The following is a 19,920-nucleotide window of genomic DNA, read 5'->3' as shown; positions in this document are numbered from 1 at the left end:
GTATTGAATGCCGCAGCGAGACTAATTTTCGGAATCTCTAAGTTCAGTCATATCACTCCACTACTTCGAGAACTACACTGGCTACGTTTTCCACAGAGGGTCAAATACAAACTCTGTTGGCTTATGTATAAGTCACTGCACAACTCGGCTCCGGAATATCTAAGGGAACTATGCATTCCAGATGAACTGGCTGACAGGCGTCTCGCGCTTAGATCAGCTACGTCTACGGCGAGAGGAAAAGTTATTATACATCTACGCAAACAGCGCACTAAATTTGGTGATCGCGCATTTGCGGTCGCAGGCCCTATGGCATGGAATGCTCTCCCAGCAGAGGTGCGAGGCTGTGAAAGTGAAGTGATGTTTCGGAAAAAACTTAAAACCCACTTGTTCTCTAAATCATTTGAATAAATCCGTAGCACGTGACAACAAAATAAATCATTTTAATTAAATTACAAATTTAAAAGCTTCAATTAAATTAACTTAACAATAGAATCACCATGTAAAGCGCCCTTGAGGTATTTTATTTTGAAAATGGCGCTGTATAAGTTATCCATAATTATTATTATTATTATTATCTTATATTATCCATTGGCAGATCACAAGCCTTGTTTAGACGTCCATATTCTTTTCTTAAAGAAGTTCTACAGCTATTTAAAATAATACACACGTGGCTGGAAAGTTTTCTTTTCGTAATTTTTTCAACACGCTTATTGTAAGAACCAAGTTGTTCATCAATATCAATAAAACTTATTGCAGCAGAGATGGAAAATGTTTTTGAGAAGGGTATATGGGAGCCTAGGCGGGGCTTAGAATGAATCATTAACTGGTTTAAGTGGTTTCTATGCTTATTGTGTAACATTTAACCTATGCCTATGTTTAAACATTCACATTCACATTTACTCAACTAATCTATCTGCTCTCTTTGGTCAAGTAAAAAAAACTGAAACTTTTATTGATGCCGCGCATTCGGCTGAATTATTTAACTTACCATGCATATAGTAGAACAACCACAATTAACTTGCTACTTTATCAGGATCATATTATTAAAAGTTTTAAAAAAAACAACACCAAGTTGAAAGCATATAAAATATAATAGATTTTATATAAGCTTCCGATAAGATTTCATATAAAATTATACTTAAAGAACTTTACTCTCTAGGTATAATCGATCCATTGCATAAATAGTTTTTAAGCTATTTGTCTAACAGAGAATTGTTCTTCAAAATAAAAACATCTACATCTCGTCCTGTCCCCGCTACTAGTGGTCTGCCACAGGGAAGCCACCCGAGACAGCATTATTCCTAGTTTTTATAAATGATATTGTTGAAAGTTTAATTGAGGTCGAATTTTTACTTTTTTACTTTTTGCCTTTTTTTTAGATCTTCAAGGAAATGACAGATGAAAATGTCTGCTACGCAATTCAATTTTAATTTAAACATAATAAAAAACTGGTGTGTCTCTAATAATTTGTTTTTTATAAAAATAGTTTTTTGCTCTCAGGTAAAGTTGACGTTTCGCAGATTACAAACTTTTACTGAAATGACAGCACGTTCAATAAATAAAACGTACTTATTATACAAATTTACGGCTGAAAAATAATTTAATTATTGGGTTGTATTGGAAACACGAAAATTGAATTTTGGCACGCGCTGCTGGCTAAATCAGCAGTAAGAATTATATGCAATTAAATGGTTCCAATAGGTCTTGCATGTTGTTTTAACCGTTATTTATCGTGTTTTAAATGTTATGAGAATGGAATTAAACAAACGTGTATACAAAAACGCCTTTGAAAGAAACAAAGCACACGATTAGTTCAAAGCATGTAGAAACTTAATGTTATTACGTATATTTTTTTGTGACCTCTACGAAAAAATATTGATCCTGCTCGGTAACAAATTGATGTATGTACCAATGTACATCGTGAATAATTACGAAATTGTTTTTTATACCAGTCGCTATCAGAATACGAGTGTTCTTTCAATCCAATACCTACCTACTATTTATTTTCCGAAAATCTGTAGTCTAGACGTGCAGCAACAAGTACATGTTAGCAAAAAGAATTAGGTGGGCTTAAAACTAATGCACGCATGCTTGTAGAACGTGAAAAAAATGACCCTCAAAAGCGCGCTAGGTGGCACGTGGAAGTAACATTCCCTCTCTATACGCATGCGTAAGTTTGAGGGCGTCGCTTTTATCCGGTATATTTTGAGAAGCGGAAGTATGGAGTAGTGTTTTAGTGCTATGTCAATGCGAGTTAAACAGTGAGCTGCTATCGAATATTATTTATTTATATTTAACTCCTGAAAGAGCAACTCTAGCTGAGATTCATCATCGTTTTAAAAAAAAATATTATATGGGTTAGCTAAATTTAAAGTAAAACAATTGCAGAAAAATCCACTTATTTGAAATATAAACCTTGTTTATCATAGCAAGGTAAATAATAAAGCAACTCAAGTTTATTTTAGTAGACCCAAAATCCGCCTCGTGATATCACGGTCAGTGTGCTTAACTACCATACAAGAGGTTTCAGGTTCAATCCACGAGATGGTTGGCACGACACACTGAATTTAAATGTATTTTTTTACTAGAATTCTTCATAGTCCCTGGACTGGCACTAGAAACCTACACTGATCATCTTACCTTCATGTAAAAAATAAAATAAAATGCGATCTGGTTGGTCTACCAGTGCAGTGCCGTATGCACCATTAGGTGGAGAAGGAGAATAATGAATAGATCCGCAAGGATTTAAAAAACTAGTTAGCCCTTAACGGAAAACAGGGAGGCTTTTCTAACAGTATTTCTCGTTTGGCCACGAGCAATTATTATTTCTTGCTGTAGGCACTGTCAAAAGGACTTAAGTCCTTAGATGCGGTGTGCGGTATGGGCTGTGCGTAGCTCTTATTGAATTTTCAGTAGTAAAATATTATTTATCATACTTTAAATTCGCAATTAATAAACGATAAACTCAGATAAATCAGAATGACGTCACGTGCATAAGTGTACAATTATTACGCGGTTTGAGCCTTGACCAAGAACAACAACTGTTGAGCTTTTCCAGAACTAAATAAGTGGACTTCTGCCAACAGAACAAAGCTTTAGGTTGATTCAACCAATGACCGGAGCGCGTTTATCAGGTTGTGGGAAACACTACACGAGACAATACGGAAGTTCAGTGGCACGGGAAATTGAAGAATATAATATTTTCTTACACGCAGTAAAAATTAGGATATTTAATTGTATGGCGAAAATTTTCCAAAACGTATGAAAGAATTTATAAAACATTGAACTACATCACAAGTTCACTCAGAAAAACCAATGATAAAGCATTGTGATAGATTTCCAACTCACCAATCAGCAGAACTCTTCGACGACATCTCGTTACCTCACATGTGAGTAATTTCGTAATTATGAAACTTTAAAATATCATAGCGATGATACTACAATGCAATTTTTTTATTTTTTTTACGCTTACTTTGAGAGTCTATTAACAAATAAAAAAATATTGAAGTTCCTCGTTAACTACAAAACCAAATCATTATTACTTTTAAAAAAATATTTATTTATTTTTTTTATTGAGAAACCTTTACGGGTTACATACATTTAAAAAAATATTTTTACTTTTGAAATTCACATTCTACTATAAATAATAATATTTTTAACATCTTTTGTAAAGGTTGCCTGAGTCTTTTGTTTAGTTTTGTCTGATAGTTTATTGTATAATTTCAGTTGATGGTTAATTAGTCTCGATTGTCCTTTTCTCGTTTTAAAAGGTTGCAAATGATATTTTTCTAATATTCTCGTATTGTGTTCTTGTTTGCTACAGTTTTTTTCAAGTTTTAATTCTTCATCAACAATTACATCAGTGGCTAATTATGAATACATTTTAAGGATTCTAGTTTAAAGAGTTCAATTACATTTAATTGCTTAGTTTGTTTAAAAAGTTCATAATTTGCTGTTAGATAGGGTAGGTCATTTACTAACTTAAATATTTTATTTTGCTGTATTTGTAGTCTGTTTATGTCATTTTGATTTCCTGTTCCCCATACTACTCAAAAAAGTTTCTATTCATATTTAAAAAAATAAAATATCTATTTCCAGGCGAAAGAATAAAACAGTTCTGAATGTAAAAGTTAACCTTGTTTTTATTTATTTAAGAAAAACAAGAGTTGTTATAAATTTAAGAATATAAAACATAAAAAATTGTACGTGCGTCCAGTTAAAAATTCTCACAAATATAATGAGAACATGTTACACAGTAAAGAGAAAAAATAATATAAAATAATAAGACAAGAGAAAAAGAGCACGTAAGAAGGTGAGGAATGAAGAAATAGAGTGGAGGAGTGGAGAAGAGGGGTTTTCATAATATTGTGTTGACTGATTCAAAGTTTTTTTTTTAAATTTTTTATTTTATTTATTTGGATAACCAACAGCTATAATAATCTCATATTTATATAACAAAACAAATAACAAATAAGCCAATTACAGGTTTTCACAAGTAGCATCACAGTAAGTTAAAAAAGATTCTCGAACATAAAATGAATAGTAATTAAATGTAAATTTAAAAGAAAAGAAAAAATACTACGAGTTATTTCGAAAGTAAACGCCGCACGTTATTAAGATTATTTTCAAATAAATCTACGTTAAATGATTTATTAATTACATTAAAATTATTAAAAGTTCGCCATAAATATGAATTTTGCCTATAATTAGATGAAACAAGAGGTATGTATGTGAAGAAGAGGGTTATTTCTTAAAACTTTGGAAGGAACATGATAATAACATGAACTCAACTAAATGAACATAAACTTATTACACACTGGTTCATTTTTCATTTTAGTACAGCGTTTCAATTTTTTTTTTCTTTTTTTCTTTCAAGTCAGTGAAATTTGGAGCAGCTACGGTAAATAAACGAGTTTTGAAAATTTTTTTTTGGGAAACAGATTTAAAAAAAAAAACTGGACGAGAGTTTTCGACTAGATGACTGCTTTCAGATAAAAATCCCGAATAAGACAATCGAGTGGAGATAAGTCCGTCTCGTTGTTAAGTGGTTGATGCGCTTGCCTACCATATTTGATGTCTCGGTCCGGGCCTGCTAATTTTAAGTTCGATTCCATTTGTATGGACGGTAAATATAGATCTTAAAGATTGTTAAAACTCCAGAGACCTACGTGCTGTAATGACGCTTGACCCCCCGCGGAAGGCTCCGGGTTCGATTCCCGTTGAGAACATAAAAAAAAGTTTTTTTTTTTGGCCTAGGGGTTCTGTTCACCACTGTAGTTAGGCCTTCTGGCCTGTAGTCGTTGATTATGATATAAAATATTTTTAATATTTTTTTATTCAGATTGGTACCTAAAACGTTAGCAAATAATTTAATAACGCAAATATTTATTTCTTAAAAAACAATTGAAAGTGCGTTTTCTTAATGTGTTTTTAAATTGACGATTTTTATATTTATTTTTATTTTATTATTAAAATGCTTAGTCAAAAAGTACAAAAACTCTTTGAGAAATAGTAAACTAACATGCCATGTAAATATATTTTCTAAAATAATAAAATATACCTGGGTACGCTACGTTGCTTTCAAATGCGAAAAACGTTCTTGATATTCAATAATATTTAAGTAAAAGTATTTCATTTTTCAGCATCACAGAGTGAACAAAATACAGAAATGCTCCAATGGCCCATTGGATTTCAATACTGACTTATCTGCCAAAACTGATAAATAATTTATGTTTTGTATCTCGTACGCATTCCATAGGGAATTGAACAAATACTTTTTTGGTCCTTGGAAAAATATATATATATCCCCTATGGAACAATTCTTAGGGTTTTATGGTGGTATCTATCTTTATAGAGCTACTCTGATAAAATGTGTTGAACTAAAACGGATGGAAAGTATCTAAAAGAAAATACCCCTATCAAACTACTGATAGTTTCAAATATATTATTCTTAAATTATAACAATATTACCATACTTTTGCATATACGAAAATATTATATCAAAATAATTCTTTTTTAAATCAGTTGCGTGTCGTTTTTCCTATTTTTTATAACGAAGCAGATATTTTTTATTACTTTTTCTCAATGAGGAATTTCACTGTTTTCTAATATTTTTTTCTATAAACGCACTATTAACGTAGCAAAAAAATATAAATATTTATATTTTTTGTGCGTTATTTACAAATATATGATTTTTTAAAGTTACATTTATCAAATACCACGCCAAATGACTGAAATCAGTGTGTCACTTTTCAGTAGTGACGTTATGAAACGGTTGGCGTTCTTACTTTCACTGACAGTGGTAAGTTGTTTTTCTCCAGCCAATAACAAAACTGACAAGAATCTATGGAATATTGCTTTGATTACTTAATTTCGTTGATCATAATTTGCTCCTTTCTATGTTATGGTTGTTTTTACGAACGTTTCGATTTAGAAAAACCTAGAAAGTTGACATAATCTCTGGTTGAAATGTCAAATTATACAAATTATAATCTTTTTTTCTATGATCAAAACGTTCCTTACAAGGTGCGGGGGATCTTAAGCGGAAACCGGAAATACTACACGTAGATATAAGGAGTGACTGAATACTATTTGTAAATGAATACTATTTTTAACATTTTTTATTTATTTTTGCGTGCGTTTTTGAGATATTCCATCCTACTCCAAAATTTTTCAATATTCACTTGTACACGAAAACCTTTTTAAAATGTAATTCCGGGTTGGGCTGGTATTCCTCATTACTTTACTCTCTGAATTATTTTTTGTAGAAGGATTTAAGTTCTTCATTTATTTAATAACAATGTTTTAAATGCATTTTTTTACCAATTCAAAATATATGTGATAAATTACATATTATAAACAAATTACGCAAAATGTATTTGTTCAGTAAATTTGGTAAAGAACGGATTTTAGTGAAGTTAGGCGTTGAAAGATATTATGTAGATAAAAAATAAATACATTTTTTTTATATTTCATTTCATGTCAATCAATCAAATTCGTATTATTGTAATCAGTTAATTGAATTCTTTAAAGACTGGTAAATATTTGTAATATCGTATAACCTTCCCCATAATTTATAAAAATAAAAACATAATTTATAGCAAAATAAATATAAAATCATAAATACGCCGGTAATTTTACATACGTGCCTCCCCCATCACTGTCAATAACCGACTAAATCTCTTTTATACAAACTCCGGCCACTGAATTGCGTCTCTGTCTTCTTTGTTATGAGTTCTATATCTGAGTGATCTCTCTTTTATATATATTTATTACTGCATTGGCGACTCATTTATTGTTCGGGTAAAAGGATAAATATTTTTTATTTTACTGCAAGGTTATACATTTTTTATTCCAAATCCAGTGTGAATATGTTCATTTGAAGATTATAATAAATGCAACTTCATCATTTAAAGAAATAAGAGAGATATAATATCAAGTTTTGAATCGTATGTAGACATTATACACAATATGACATCACAGCCACACAAGAGTTAAGTGTGAATTATAACTTTAAATAGTTTAAAATGAAATCGCCTTAACTGTCCTTTTCTCCCCCTGATCACTGGATAATCTGGTAAAGGTATATTTTTTATTAATATATTTTTAGCACCACAATACTCAAAGATGCCGAATTTTAGTGGTGTCGTACAGAAACCCAGGCATGAGAAAAATCAGATTTAATATTTGTGATCTGATCGGAAATCAAACCCGGTAATCTCCGGGGTGAGGCAAGCATAACATCAACCAGTTCGAAAACCGTTTGCATGAAGGAAGAAGAACTTAGACATAAAGCTGTGTACGAGATATACACGCACCAGCAAATAAATATTATAATTATCATCTTTTTTGACCGTATCAGTGCAGGTGAAAAATACAGTTGTGTGTGATAGAACCAAAATCCTGTAAGAGTGTTTTCTACTCGATAGCTACGGTAAAGATAAGTCCATCCTTAGTGTAATAGTTTGCGTGCTCGACTACCATGATAAAGTTCCGGGATTCAATTCCAGGTATTGTAGACATGAAATATTTTACAAGACTTATCACGTGATCATTGATATGCAGTGCCCTGTTCGCCTTAAATGTGAGTAAGGATATGATGATGACGATTTTATTTACGATATTAAGCAAACGCACCTCTAAAACTAACCATTTCATATTTATTTTTTTATGTCTGCGATAATTTACACCGATTTATACAGAGGTTTTTCTGGGGTCTAATAACCCCCAGAGGAACACTAAAACAAAGAACTTTTTTTTATGCCGGGTACAAAATAAATACAGGTTTTAGAAGGTGGGAGGAAATTTCGCAAAAAACATTAGCAACGAACCATTATGGTTTATAGTAATTGACGTTCAAATATTATTTACTCGTACGTACTTGTTAAGATTACGATAAGTACTATTACTTATATTAAGTACAAGTAATACAATGCCAATAAGATTATGAAGTGCCTTTCTCCACAAAAAAAATGAATAATGTTGATTGCGAATTATGTGAGTATGCACTGGTCAAGTATTGTCACAACTTCAACATCAGTTTACCTCAGTACCCTTTGATCACCCGCCACATTAAGACCTCGTGTCGTACAAAGCGCATTGATTTTGTTAAAGGTGTGCCGCATTATAAAACTTTGTTTCCACAAACCATCAGCGTTGAGCTCCAGATCGGGCTGTCATCGTGTTAGTGCCGCTCGCAAATGTCAAGTCGGAGCCGACAAGTCCATCAAGAACGAGAACCAGGTTAGTGGCATCCCTTACTAATCCATCTCATTCGCTAGGGTTGTGACAATTGACACTGCATACCGCATATCGAGGATATTAACTTATTTTTCTAAAATTTAATTGCAGTTCACTCCGCTCAATAATATTGTAAAAGCCCTACAGCTTTGCCCTCGCTATTTTGCACTCCACATTCTGGTGAGAATTTGTTTTCCCACTAAATATTTTTAAAAAAAAGTTTGCACATTTTACTTGGTGGATTATAAAACAAAAACAAATTAAAAAAGGATAAAAACAATAAAATGGATAATAAACAAAAAACAAATCATGATTGCAAACGCCAAAGACCTTAAATATAATAAAAATATTATACACATAGAGAAATTTTTTTGACAAAAATAAAACATTTGAATAGCCGAAGGGTTGACAAAGTAGGGTAGGATAAGAAGTATTATAATCGGTTTTTAATATTTGAGGGCTTTCTTTTTGTTTTCTTTTTTGTGTGATTCGTTGTATAATTTAAAACCCTTGTACAGATTACCCACCATATTTTGCACACCGCTTAAGAGAACTTAAGTCTCCTTGGTGGTACATACACGAAAAAATTGATCATTGCTGAACAAGAAAAGCTTCCCAAAAGATCTCCTTGTAGTCTGGTAGCCTTGGCGTCTTTGCGCAGAAAATAATAATAATAAAAAACATAATAAATGCTTCATTAGATTAAGAAAAGGAGAAATAAATTCTTTATTGACCGGAATCAATTCAATTGGATCAAAATTAATGCAAAACTTTTTTGGAGCCTTAAAATTCTTTTTGGAAGCCACCAAATATTTGCATTTGACATAATATATTAACACTTGTCTGATGAAACTTTTTTTTACACAAATAATACATTTCACAGAGTACCACGCAAACTATAACCACTGTAATTAGGCCTTCTGGCCTGTTGTGGTGCAAAAAAAAAAGCCTAGCAAAAAAGAACATACTAAATGGATTTCCTTGCATATGTATAAAAAAATTATTAAAAAAATTATATTGATTTTAATATTGATTCCCCATCGCGCTGCTGCAGATATCTTAATTTATCATCTGAACACATCCTGTGGTCGCGTCCCTTTCCTTCTCTCTATGATTACTTAAAAGAGCTTCTTGATACTATCCGTGGTCTTGTTATATGTACTGTTGGATAAACAGATATAGTGGCTTCCAAAAAAAAAATTAAGTCTTCTAAAAAGTTTTATAATTATTTTGGCGAATTGATCATACCCGATAAATTTAATTTCAGTCAGTGAAGAATTGACTTCCCCCTTTTTCTCGGTCCAGTGCATACTGTGTTCTTCTGAATTATCTTCTTTCAGGATAAAAATGCTTAGGCTATTAGATTACAGAGAGTTTTTCGGGGAGCATTTCTAGTTTGGCAACGAGTAATTTTTTCTTGTTTGTGGGCAACGACAAGGAGACTTATGTCCTTAAATAAGTTGTTTGGTATGTGGGGGGGTACTGTATAAAAATCGGTTCGGGTTTTCAAAAAAAATACATTATTTACTAGTTATTGTACCTGATTTTCATTCTTTAAATCATAACTCAAATTTTATATTTCTATCTATATTTTACACGCCAAGCAAGTAAACTAATAAAAAGTATAATTATATTAATAGAATGCATTTTTAAAAACAATATTAAAATATTTTTAAATTTTATTTTTGGACCATGTTATTTCGAAACCGTGTTATAAACCGAGGTTCTAATGTACAGTTAGTTTTAAGAGTGTTTTCTCCTCATTTTAACTCTCGGTTATTTTTATATATTTGGAATGATTTCAGGGCTATTGTCTCCAATTTATTGGTTGAAATATTTCAGCAAACCGTGAAACTGTCTGAAGTAGTGTTTGTTGTTCAACGCTGTAACTAGTAACACAATGTTATATGCGTAAATGAACATTCCCTCACATTTATGGCTTCCTTCCAGAATAAATAATTATTATTTAACATACGAGGAGTTGACAGGCATTGTTAAATATAAACTTCAGATGAACTTGCGTAACAATTATAACTCCCAAGACTTTCTCGCTACCTTGTTGGTACAATAATTTATTATATTTTTAATTGTAAAACAAACCCGTATGTCAAGCTCAATTATTATATATATGTTTATTCTATTTAAGGTACCACATACCACAAACATAAAAAAAAACGTCTAGAGCACACGTGCAAAAAATCAGCTGGTTATAAAATATTTCGTGTTTAAGGCTATTTTTGGTCCAATATTCCTGGGCTTGGTCCAATATAACTTGGTATTTAAATTTATTTGTACAATTGTCTAAAATAAATGCACAACATAACAATAAATATTAATGGTAAAAAGCGATACAATGTGACTGGTCCAAAAATACTTAATGATTTATTGCCAAATATAAAAGACTCAAAATGTTAAACAAATTTTAAAATAAAAATAACTGTACATATCTTAGAACAGGCTGTGCCATGTTAGATGGAGACTATCATAAACAGAAAACACTCCGTTTTTATTTTACATCAATTGGTTTTATATAGATTTCTTGTTATTAAGTATGTCTATTTTTTTTTCGCAAAAAAATTATAAATAAATAAAAAATATATATATAAATAGTGAGGCGAGAGATTTTTTTGAAAAATATATGTAAATAAAAAAACCTAGTACTTTATAAAATTTGGTACACATACCATTTATATTTTTATGTATTTCATTGCTTTATATTTGTTACGTACTCGTATTTCATTGCTTTATATTTGTTTTAATATATATTATACTATATTATTTATGTTTAAGTAACACGTACTCTTGGCACATATTGAAACTTTATATTTGTATTATAACGATTTTTCATTACTTACATTTGATTAGCTAGGCATTTATAATTAAGTAGTTTTAGTTTTTCTTTTTTATGTTATTGTTTTATTAGTATAGGACTACTTATGCTCTAAAGATAGAAAAACTCCATCCTAGAACAGGAGGTGCCATGTTAGATGGAGACTATCATAAACAGAGAACACTCCGTTTTCATTTTACATTAATTGGTTTTATATTGATTCCCTGTTATTAAGTATGTATATTATTTTTTTGCAATAAATTTATAAATAAATAATTATTTTATCAAAAAAAAAATTAACAGATATGTAAATGGATAACGGAGAAACCCTTAAAATCTAAATACAGTTTTAATTATATTTATGAAGATATCAAAGTTATTAGATGCAATGCGTACTATCTAGACATCCCGGGAAGGGAGAATTAAAAACGAAGTATGGAAAATAGCGTATTATAAAAGTGGTCTAATGAATAAATTCCAATGTTTGAGGTACTTAGACTGCATTTAAAGTCAACTAATGGAAGCAAACGAGTAATTCAAACGTTGTTTCCATGAATTCATTATATTTGGGGCTGTGTAACAATATATTGAAAGTTGTTAATGAACTCATGTCGGCCATTAGGCAGTATCGATTGTCCGAATTAATTCCCATGGTGTCTACCCTTACACACGCAAGCCCCACATGCCATTATTGTATTAGCGGGCTGCCATGTGTAATGTGTAATGTGTATCCATATTCATTATTATTATTTATAACTTATGAAGTTAGAAAAACGAAATGTTGGCTGCGTGGGACATTTTCAAATTATTATATCTTATCCTGAGAATATATTAACCACTTATTTTTTTGATTTTAATTATTTATTGACAATTATTATAATGCACTAATTTGTACTTCTTTTTCGTATCCACATCCGCTCCTAAGTGGAGTATGTGGACATCACCAGTTGCCTTCAGGAGACCCTGTCGCCAGCCAGCATTTGTGCCTCTTTCCACGTCAATCCAGCGCCCTTTAATTCCGCCGAATAAAGTCTAAATATCGTCATTGACGGCCTTCCAGATTAGCGTGAGCCCGCAGATTTAAAGAAGAGGCATCTTGGGTTTAGGTTCTCCTGAGGCATGCGCAGCACGTGTCCAAGACAGGTCCACCGCTGCATCCTCAAGACGCTCGTTATAGGAGGCTGCTGCGTCCATTCTCGGACTTCAATGTTAGTTATAAAATCGAACCAACTTATACCTAATATTCTTCTCAAGCACTTACTATCAAAACTCAGAAGTTTGGTGTTTTTAAGCTTTGGTAAGGTGCCAAGATTCGCACCCATATTAGCATTATACAAGAGTTGAATTATCGGCATCTCGTTTTGACCGAGTATAGACTAGAGTTCCAGACAACACGCATCATGTTAAACGTTGCTCCTTGCTGTACTTACATGCAAGTAACTAATTGAAAATACTTGGTACACTTCCACTTATTTTTCGGGCCAATTAGCCAGTCTGAAGATGCCCATTAGAGGGCGAAAGCGCTAATTGGTCGAAAAAATAAGTGGAAGTGTACCAAGTATTTTTAATAAGTAACTTATATGTAAATATAAGTTATTACATCGTTCTTATTTCTACTTTATTTATTTAACAGTTTTAAAATGTACAGAGGTTCAACGTTTCAGGTCCCGACTAACTAGGGAATTCCTGTGTTTAGGCCTTCTTTTTTACAAGTATTTTTGAAAATTAAATGAAGCTTAAAAATTAAATAATTGTCATAATAATACCAGAAATAAATATGAATTATTAAACATTCCGATAATAAGATAAATTGAACTATAAATGTAAATTAAAAAATATACCATTAAAATTTAGAAAAACAAACATGAAAGTAAATTAGAAACTGTATCGATTATTATAAAAACTGAAGCATAAATATAAATAAGAAAACAAACTAATGCAAAAATAAATGTAAATTGGAAAACGTACCGATAATGATAAAAATTGTAAGTGTAAATACAAATGATAAAATATACTTATAATCATAAAAATTGAAGCATAAATATAAATTAGAAAACATACCGATAATTATAAAAAATTAAGCATGAATATTGATTAAAAATATTCAATTATTATTATTGAAAAAATTAAATATGAATATAAATTAGAAAACATACCGATAATATTAAATAGAGGCATAAATATAAATGAGAAAATACAGAATTTAAAGTAAAAAAAATGTAACGTAAATTTAAATACCAACAATAATAAGAAAATAATGCAAATGTAAATTACAAAACATGAAAATAAAATTAATAAATAAATAAAAAAATACAAAGAGATATTTGACAATTAAAACCAAAACATTTTTTAGCCACTGAAATAATTTACAGGATATTAAAAGGTTAACACTTCCTATCCACCTGCTTACCGTTTTCTTATTAACATTGTTACTGGCAGACGCCTTTATGTCGGGATCCAACTCGTTAAAAATCCCTGGGGCCCAGAACTATAAAATGCCTTTGAAAAAAAGCAATTCAACTTCGAGGTATCCCTAAGTTTATGCTCATTGCATATCTTGTTTTAATATTTAGTTGTTCAGACCAGAAGAAGACTAAAGACTTAAACGCGTGAAATCAACTCATAAAAAGCTGATCCACAAAATACCTTTACACGCGGTGATGTTACATTGTGTTACCACAAGCAGAAGACAGAATATTCTGAAATTCACACATTTAAAAAAGAAAAAAAACATTGAGACATACCGTTAAAATAATTTAAAAATCATAAATACTCCGGTCATATAACTAGCGTGCACTTTCGCCTACTGCCAATAACCGACTGATTGAACGAATTCCATCTGTATAGTAAATTATTATTATTATTTTTCTTTGCATGGTAAAGATAAATATTTTTGGTATTAAAATCCAGAATATTTAAACAAATTTTACTTTCCCAATCTGACGCGAAGACATCAATTTAAAGATTACAAAAAATACAACTTCATCCTTTGAATAAATAAGAGAGATATATCAAGTATTGTATTCTATGTAGACTTGTGTTACGTCATAGCCACAGAAGAGTTCATGAAACACAAGTTTTAAGATGTGAAACCTCTTTTAAGATTGAGGTCTAAGAAACAATTATTATATTATATTATCATTCAGACGAGGAGTATATTCATACACGAAATTTAAGATTTATTTAACTACCGAAATTAAAAAGTGGCGAGAATTTATTTTCATTACTAGTTGTTGACGAAAAGGCGCACTGTAACTGAAAAACTAACTTCATTCAGTTTTGTGATTTGAAAAGTATTTGAGAAAGGATAGGAACATGAAATAGATACCTACCTTTAATATGATCTGAATGTTCTTCAATTTCTGGCACTGGATGACAAAATGAATTGTAAAATGTAACAATGTTTTTAACGACGCGCGACGATTCCAACCAACTTTTTATCTGATTTTATGTGAGGTCAAAAATGTTGTATGGTTTTTGTTATAAATCCGAATCTTCTAATTTTGAATTTCTTCTATCTTGATGTTAGGTAGGTACCACAAGGATGGGTCAAAGGAAAAATGGGAACAAAAGGTAATCGGTCAGGAATAGTATCGATAATGCTGTTATTTACTTAACACTAGTTTCCTTAAATATGTTTTTTTTTGCTTGTGATGGTAGCTACACTACACAGAATATGAAAGCACCCGTGTTTTATCGGAAAACATTTAAAAAAAAAGGGTTTTTCTTCAGTTTTGCATATTCACTACCAATTTTTTAAAACTAATTCAGTCAATATGTCTTTACAATCAAACCATTCAAACTACAAAACTTAAAAGAGTTTTTAAGGTACCCTTCACTGCAGTATTGTCAACTTGTCTTCAATACACATGGTCAGTATATTTTTTATATGGGAGTTGCATTATATTTTACCTTACTTATAATATACAAGGTTTATATTTCAAAAAGAAAATTTTTCTCAGTTTTTACTTAAATTACTTTCAACTTTTAATTTTGTACTTTTAAAGTTTTTGGAATCAGGAAGGATATTCTAGAGAGGGCAAATCAGGAACTTTTTAGCGTTTGCTCATGTGGACAGGAAACCTTCATAAAATTACTATACAACTTCACGAAATTACTATACATCTAGGAAACATTTACAGGAATCGCCTAATAATATAACGCGCACTCAAACAACGAATGAAAAATAATTCGCATTCCAAATCGCATAACTACAAATTATCAAGACTCATAGATCTCCGAAATTTTACGAAACTCTAATTGTACTAATACAAAAAGTCGATAAAATCCAGTGTAAAAATCGTAATCCCCTTAACACCATTTGTTCTTGACAACTTCAAACCTACACAGAATAGTTCTTTTTCAGTTTGACAGCTGGCATGTGGCTGGTTTGTTTAATTAAGAGCAAATTATTCTCGTCTTTCTGAATTATATTTAAAGCAACATTTCCCATAAAAATTAAACAAATTCGATAAAAAACACATGTAAAGTAAAATGTTGTTAAGACACATGCTATGCGTTGAAAGTAAAGTGATAATTATAAATGAGGAATTATTATAAAACAAAACTAACTTTTGTTCTATTTAGAGAACAAAATTATTCGTGGGAGCACTCCTCCCATTACCGGGTGATATAAAACTATTGAAAATTTAATAGCGCTCTGTAAATATAATGAGTGTAATTAACACAAATAATAAAATTTTATTTTATAGTAGTTTGTAGTTACTTTTCACGAAGTAAATGCCAATGTTATTCATTAAATAATTATAAATATATTTTTTTAAATCAAAATGCGTGAGTTATAAATACCTCAACCTCAATAGTATCTACCGGGTCAAAAGCTTGACTCTCATCCAAGCTAGCACAAAGAGAATTGAAGCATTAAAAATGTGGTGTTATAGATGGATGCATCACGTAGACAGAATTCGTACCGAATAAGACGCACGAAAAAAGAAAGGGAAATTGTGAATACAATTTTAAAAAGGAAGCCACAGAAAACTCACATTTTATGTAAGAGAGAAGTACGAAGTAGTTTGTGTCGTATTACAAGGAAAAGTTGAAGATAACGCAGTGTAGGAAGATGGCGTATCTCTTGGTTTAAAAACTTAAGAGAAAGGTTCCACTGTAGCTCCAAATCCTTATTTAGAGCAGCTGCGGAAAAAACGAAGATTGCCATGATACTAACCAACCTCCGCCGTAGAATGGCACTACAAGAAGTAGAAAATGAACCCTTCCCTTATTACGCCAAAAACATCCTCGCATTACGGTGCTGTGTAATGACTACGCATGCAAAAAATATGGGATTTTGAATCTGAAAAATAGAATTTTCAAAGGCAATTGCTTCAATTATTTGAAGTTCAAGTCGAAAATTATAATGTTTGTAAACAATTTGCCAAAAATATGAAAAAAAAAACATTGACTTATGCTCGCGGCGCGGGCGAAAGAACCTCCCCCAATGAAATCCAAAGAGCTACTAACTGGCGTCTGGTAGAGCACAGGCAACTTTTATTTTTGCGCGTGTTACGCATGAAATTGTCTCTCTCGCTCCCAAATGTACCTGTAGTATCCATAGTACTTGTTTATGTTTGAATTCCAAAACATAAAATAATAAATTATTTTCAAATAAAGAATTCTTAAAGCAAATGTCAAACTCTGCTCGGGGATGCACTTGAGTCAGGAATACGATTTTCAAAAATGCATAGAATATCAGTTGATATTATTTTAGTATAACCAAAAATCCAGTAAAAATAAATAAATAGGTAGAAATTATAAGGAGTTCAATAAAATAGTCTGATTGGGATCCTTAAAAAAAACGAATGCTGTCTGTAAACATTCAAAAACAAACTTCTTTTACTAACAAAAAAATTATATCCATCCAATTTTTTTTGTGACGTAAAGAGTGTCTGAGATAATTATATATTCGTTACTCTTTTACTTCACTTTACGGGATATGCTACATACAAGTAAACTTTCAATTTTATTGGTGATTTATCTTCGATTTGTGATAATAATAATAACTTCTAATTATTAAGTAAAAATATATTTTAACCGATACGCAAATGTAAAACGGAGGAAAACTAAAAATATTAAATCAGAATTTATTATGTCAATAGACATATTAAAGTGATAAGATACAATGTGTACTAGCTACACATCACCAGAAAGGGAAAGTTAGTGATCTTTGATAATATTTATTTATTTTATATCAAGTACAAAAATAAACGTAATTTGGGGTACCTTTTGCTGAAAACAATGTCTAGTAGCCACTAAAAAAACAGACCGGTCAAAAGAAAAAATCGCATAATTTGTATTATCATAAAAAACTCTAAATTCATAGAAATGCTTGGAAGTTACAGTATTTATAAGCATTCACCTGTCAAATGAACATGTTATTATACAATATATTGATGGTTTTAGATTTTTAAATTTATAAGATTCAACATATTACATTTGAAATCTTAAACGCTGTTCATTTATGAAAATTTATAGAAATAAAAATAGCTTTTAAAGTACCTACTTTAATAGAAATTAAAATATATTTAAAGGTACTTTAACGTTGAAATTTCTTTTTCTTTGGCTACAAAAGTTATCAGCGTTCACGGGTTGTGCGCGATCTGTGAGACAAATGTGTATGAATCTTTGGTTTAAAAAAATGTAGTTGAATGTATATCTATTTTTATTTAGTCACTTACTATTTTTTACACATTCTGGACAATAATTGATAGTAAAAAAAATGTGACCTCACTGTGGTTACCTATGCCAAAGACTATTAACAATTTACTTATTTAAAACATTTAAGTTTGTAAGTGAAAATTCTTGATGGAAGTTCATTGTAATAACAATGAATTTTCATCAAAAATAATAAATTTATCAAATAAATAAAAAATAAATAATACTCTTATCCACAAATTTGGTATTTTACATGCCAGAATATATTAAGAAGACTTAATATGAGAAGTAACAAAATGATGATAGTTTTAAATACTTAGTATTTTTATTTCATACAGTCGGCCTCGTGTTGTAATGGTCAGTGCATTTGCCTACCATGCAAGAGGTCTTGGGTTCGATTGCCGACGTAATTGATATGAAATATTATTTAAAAGGGTGTTTTTATACTAGAATATTTCATGGTTCCTAGACTGGTACCTAAAGGGTAAGACTGATTACCTTACCTTCATGTAACAAAAATGATCAAGATACGCTGCGATTGATGTACCAATGCAGTTCCCTGTGTACCATTAGGTGTGGAAAGGGAATGATGATGATGATTTACATTTGATTTCTGTTTGTCTTTATTATTAATATTCTAAAACGCACAATCAAAGAACAAAAACATAACATAAACTAGACGTTTGTGGCGCAGGTGATTCAATGCTTACATAAATAATGAACGACTAACTGAAATTGAACATGTTAAATACTTAGGACTAACGATAGACAGACAATTGACATGGACAATTCATATCAACAATTTAATTAGCAAAGTGGCGACTTTATCGAGTCTATTTTTTAAAATCAAAAACTATGTTCCAATAAAGGAAAAAAAAAAAATGTATGAAGCCTATGTAAAAACTAAAATAAGTTATATGCAACTACTATGGGGAACAGGAAATCAAAATTACATAAAAAGACTACAAAGACAGCAAAATAAAATATTAAAGTTAGTATATGACCTTCCCTATCTAACAGCAACTAAAGAGCTTTTTGAACAAACTAAACAATTAAATGTAACTTAACTCTTTAAACTAGAATCTTTAAAATTTATTCATAAATTAGCTACTGGTGTAATTGTAGACGAAAAATTAAAACTTGAAAAAAACTGTAGTAAACATGAACACAATACGAGAATATCAGAAAAATATCATACACAATCTTTTAAAACGAGAAAAGGACAATCGAGACTAATAAACCATGGACTGAAATTATACAATAAACTACCAGACAAAACTAAATAAAAGACTCAGACAACCTTTACAAAAGATGTTAAAAATATTATTATTAACAGTAGAATGTGAATTTTAAAAGTGAAAATATTTTGTTAAATGTATGTAACCCGTAAGGGTTTATCAATGAAATTTAAATTTAAAAAAATATTGGTTTGGGCGAATGAGACAATCCGTTATACTTCTATCCAGCTCCACTATCCATTTTTTTAAAACCTTTTTTAACATTTTCTCGTTCCTAATAAGGAACTTCAACCCTACGGGAAATTGAATATAATAAATGTTTTCTTGCGCGCGTTAAAAATTAGAGCGTTCAATTGTACGGCAAAGTTTCATGAAAATGTACGTAAAAAATAATAAAAAACATTATATTAAAACGCAATACTTTGAACGACGTTACTGGCTCAT

At 30.6% G+C, this 19,920-nt stretch overlaps 1 protein-coding gene across 3 annotated transcripts in view; it reads right to left on the bottom strand.

Annotated features, from left to right (window-relative positions):
- LOC148281767 (fibronectin type III domain-containing protein 4) overlaps positions 1-19,920 on the bottom strand; it is a 340,574-nt gene that overhangs the window by 144,585 nt on the left and 176,069 nt on the right. The gene's annotated exons all lie outside the window — the stretch shown is intronic.

This window comes from Micrasema longulum, unplaced genomic scaffold, assembly GCF_059751315.1.
Source record: "Micrasema longulum isolate JH-2025_06_02 unplaced genomic scaffold, ASM5975131v1 h1tg000411l, whole genome shotgun sequence".
Lineage (NCBI taxonomy): Eukaryota > Metazoa > Arthropoda > Insecta > Trichoptera > Brachycentridae > Micrasema > Micrasema longulum.
Note: the sequence above shows the minus strand (reverse complement) of the source record. Positions and strands in the feature narration are given on the sequence as shown.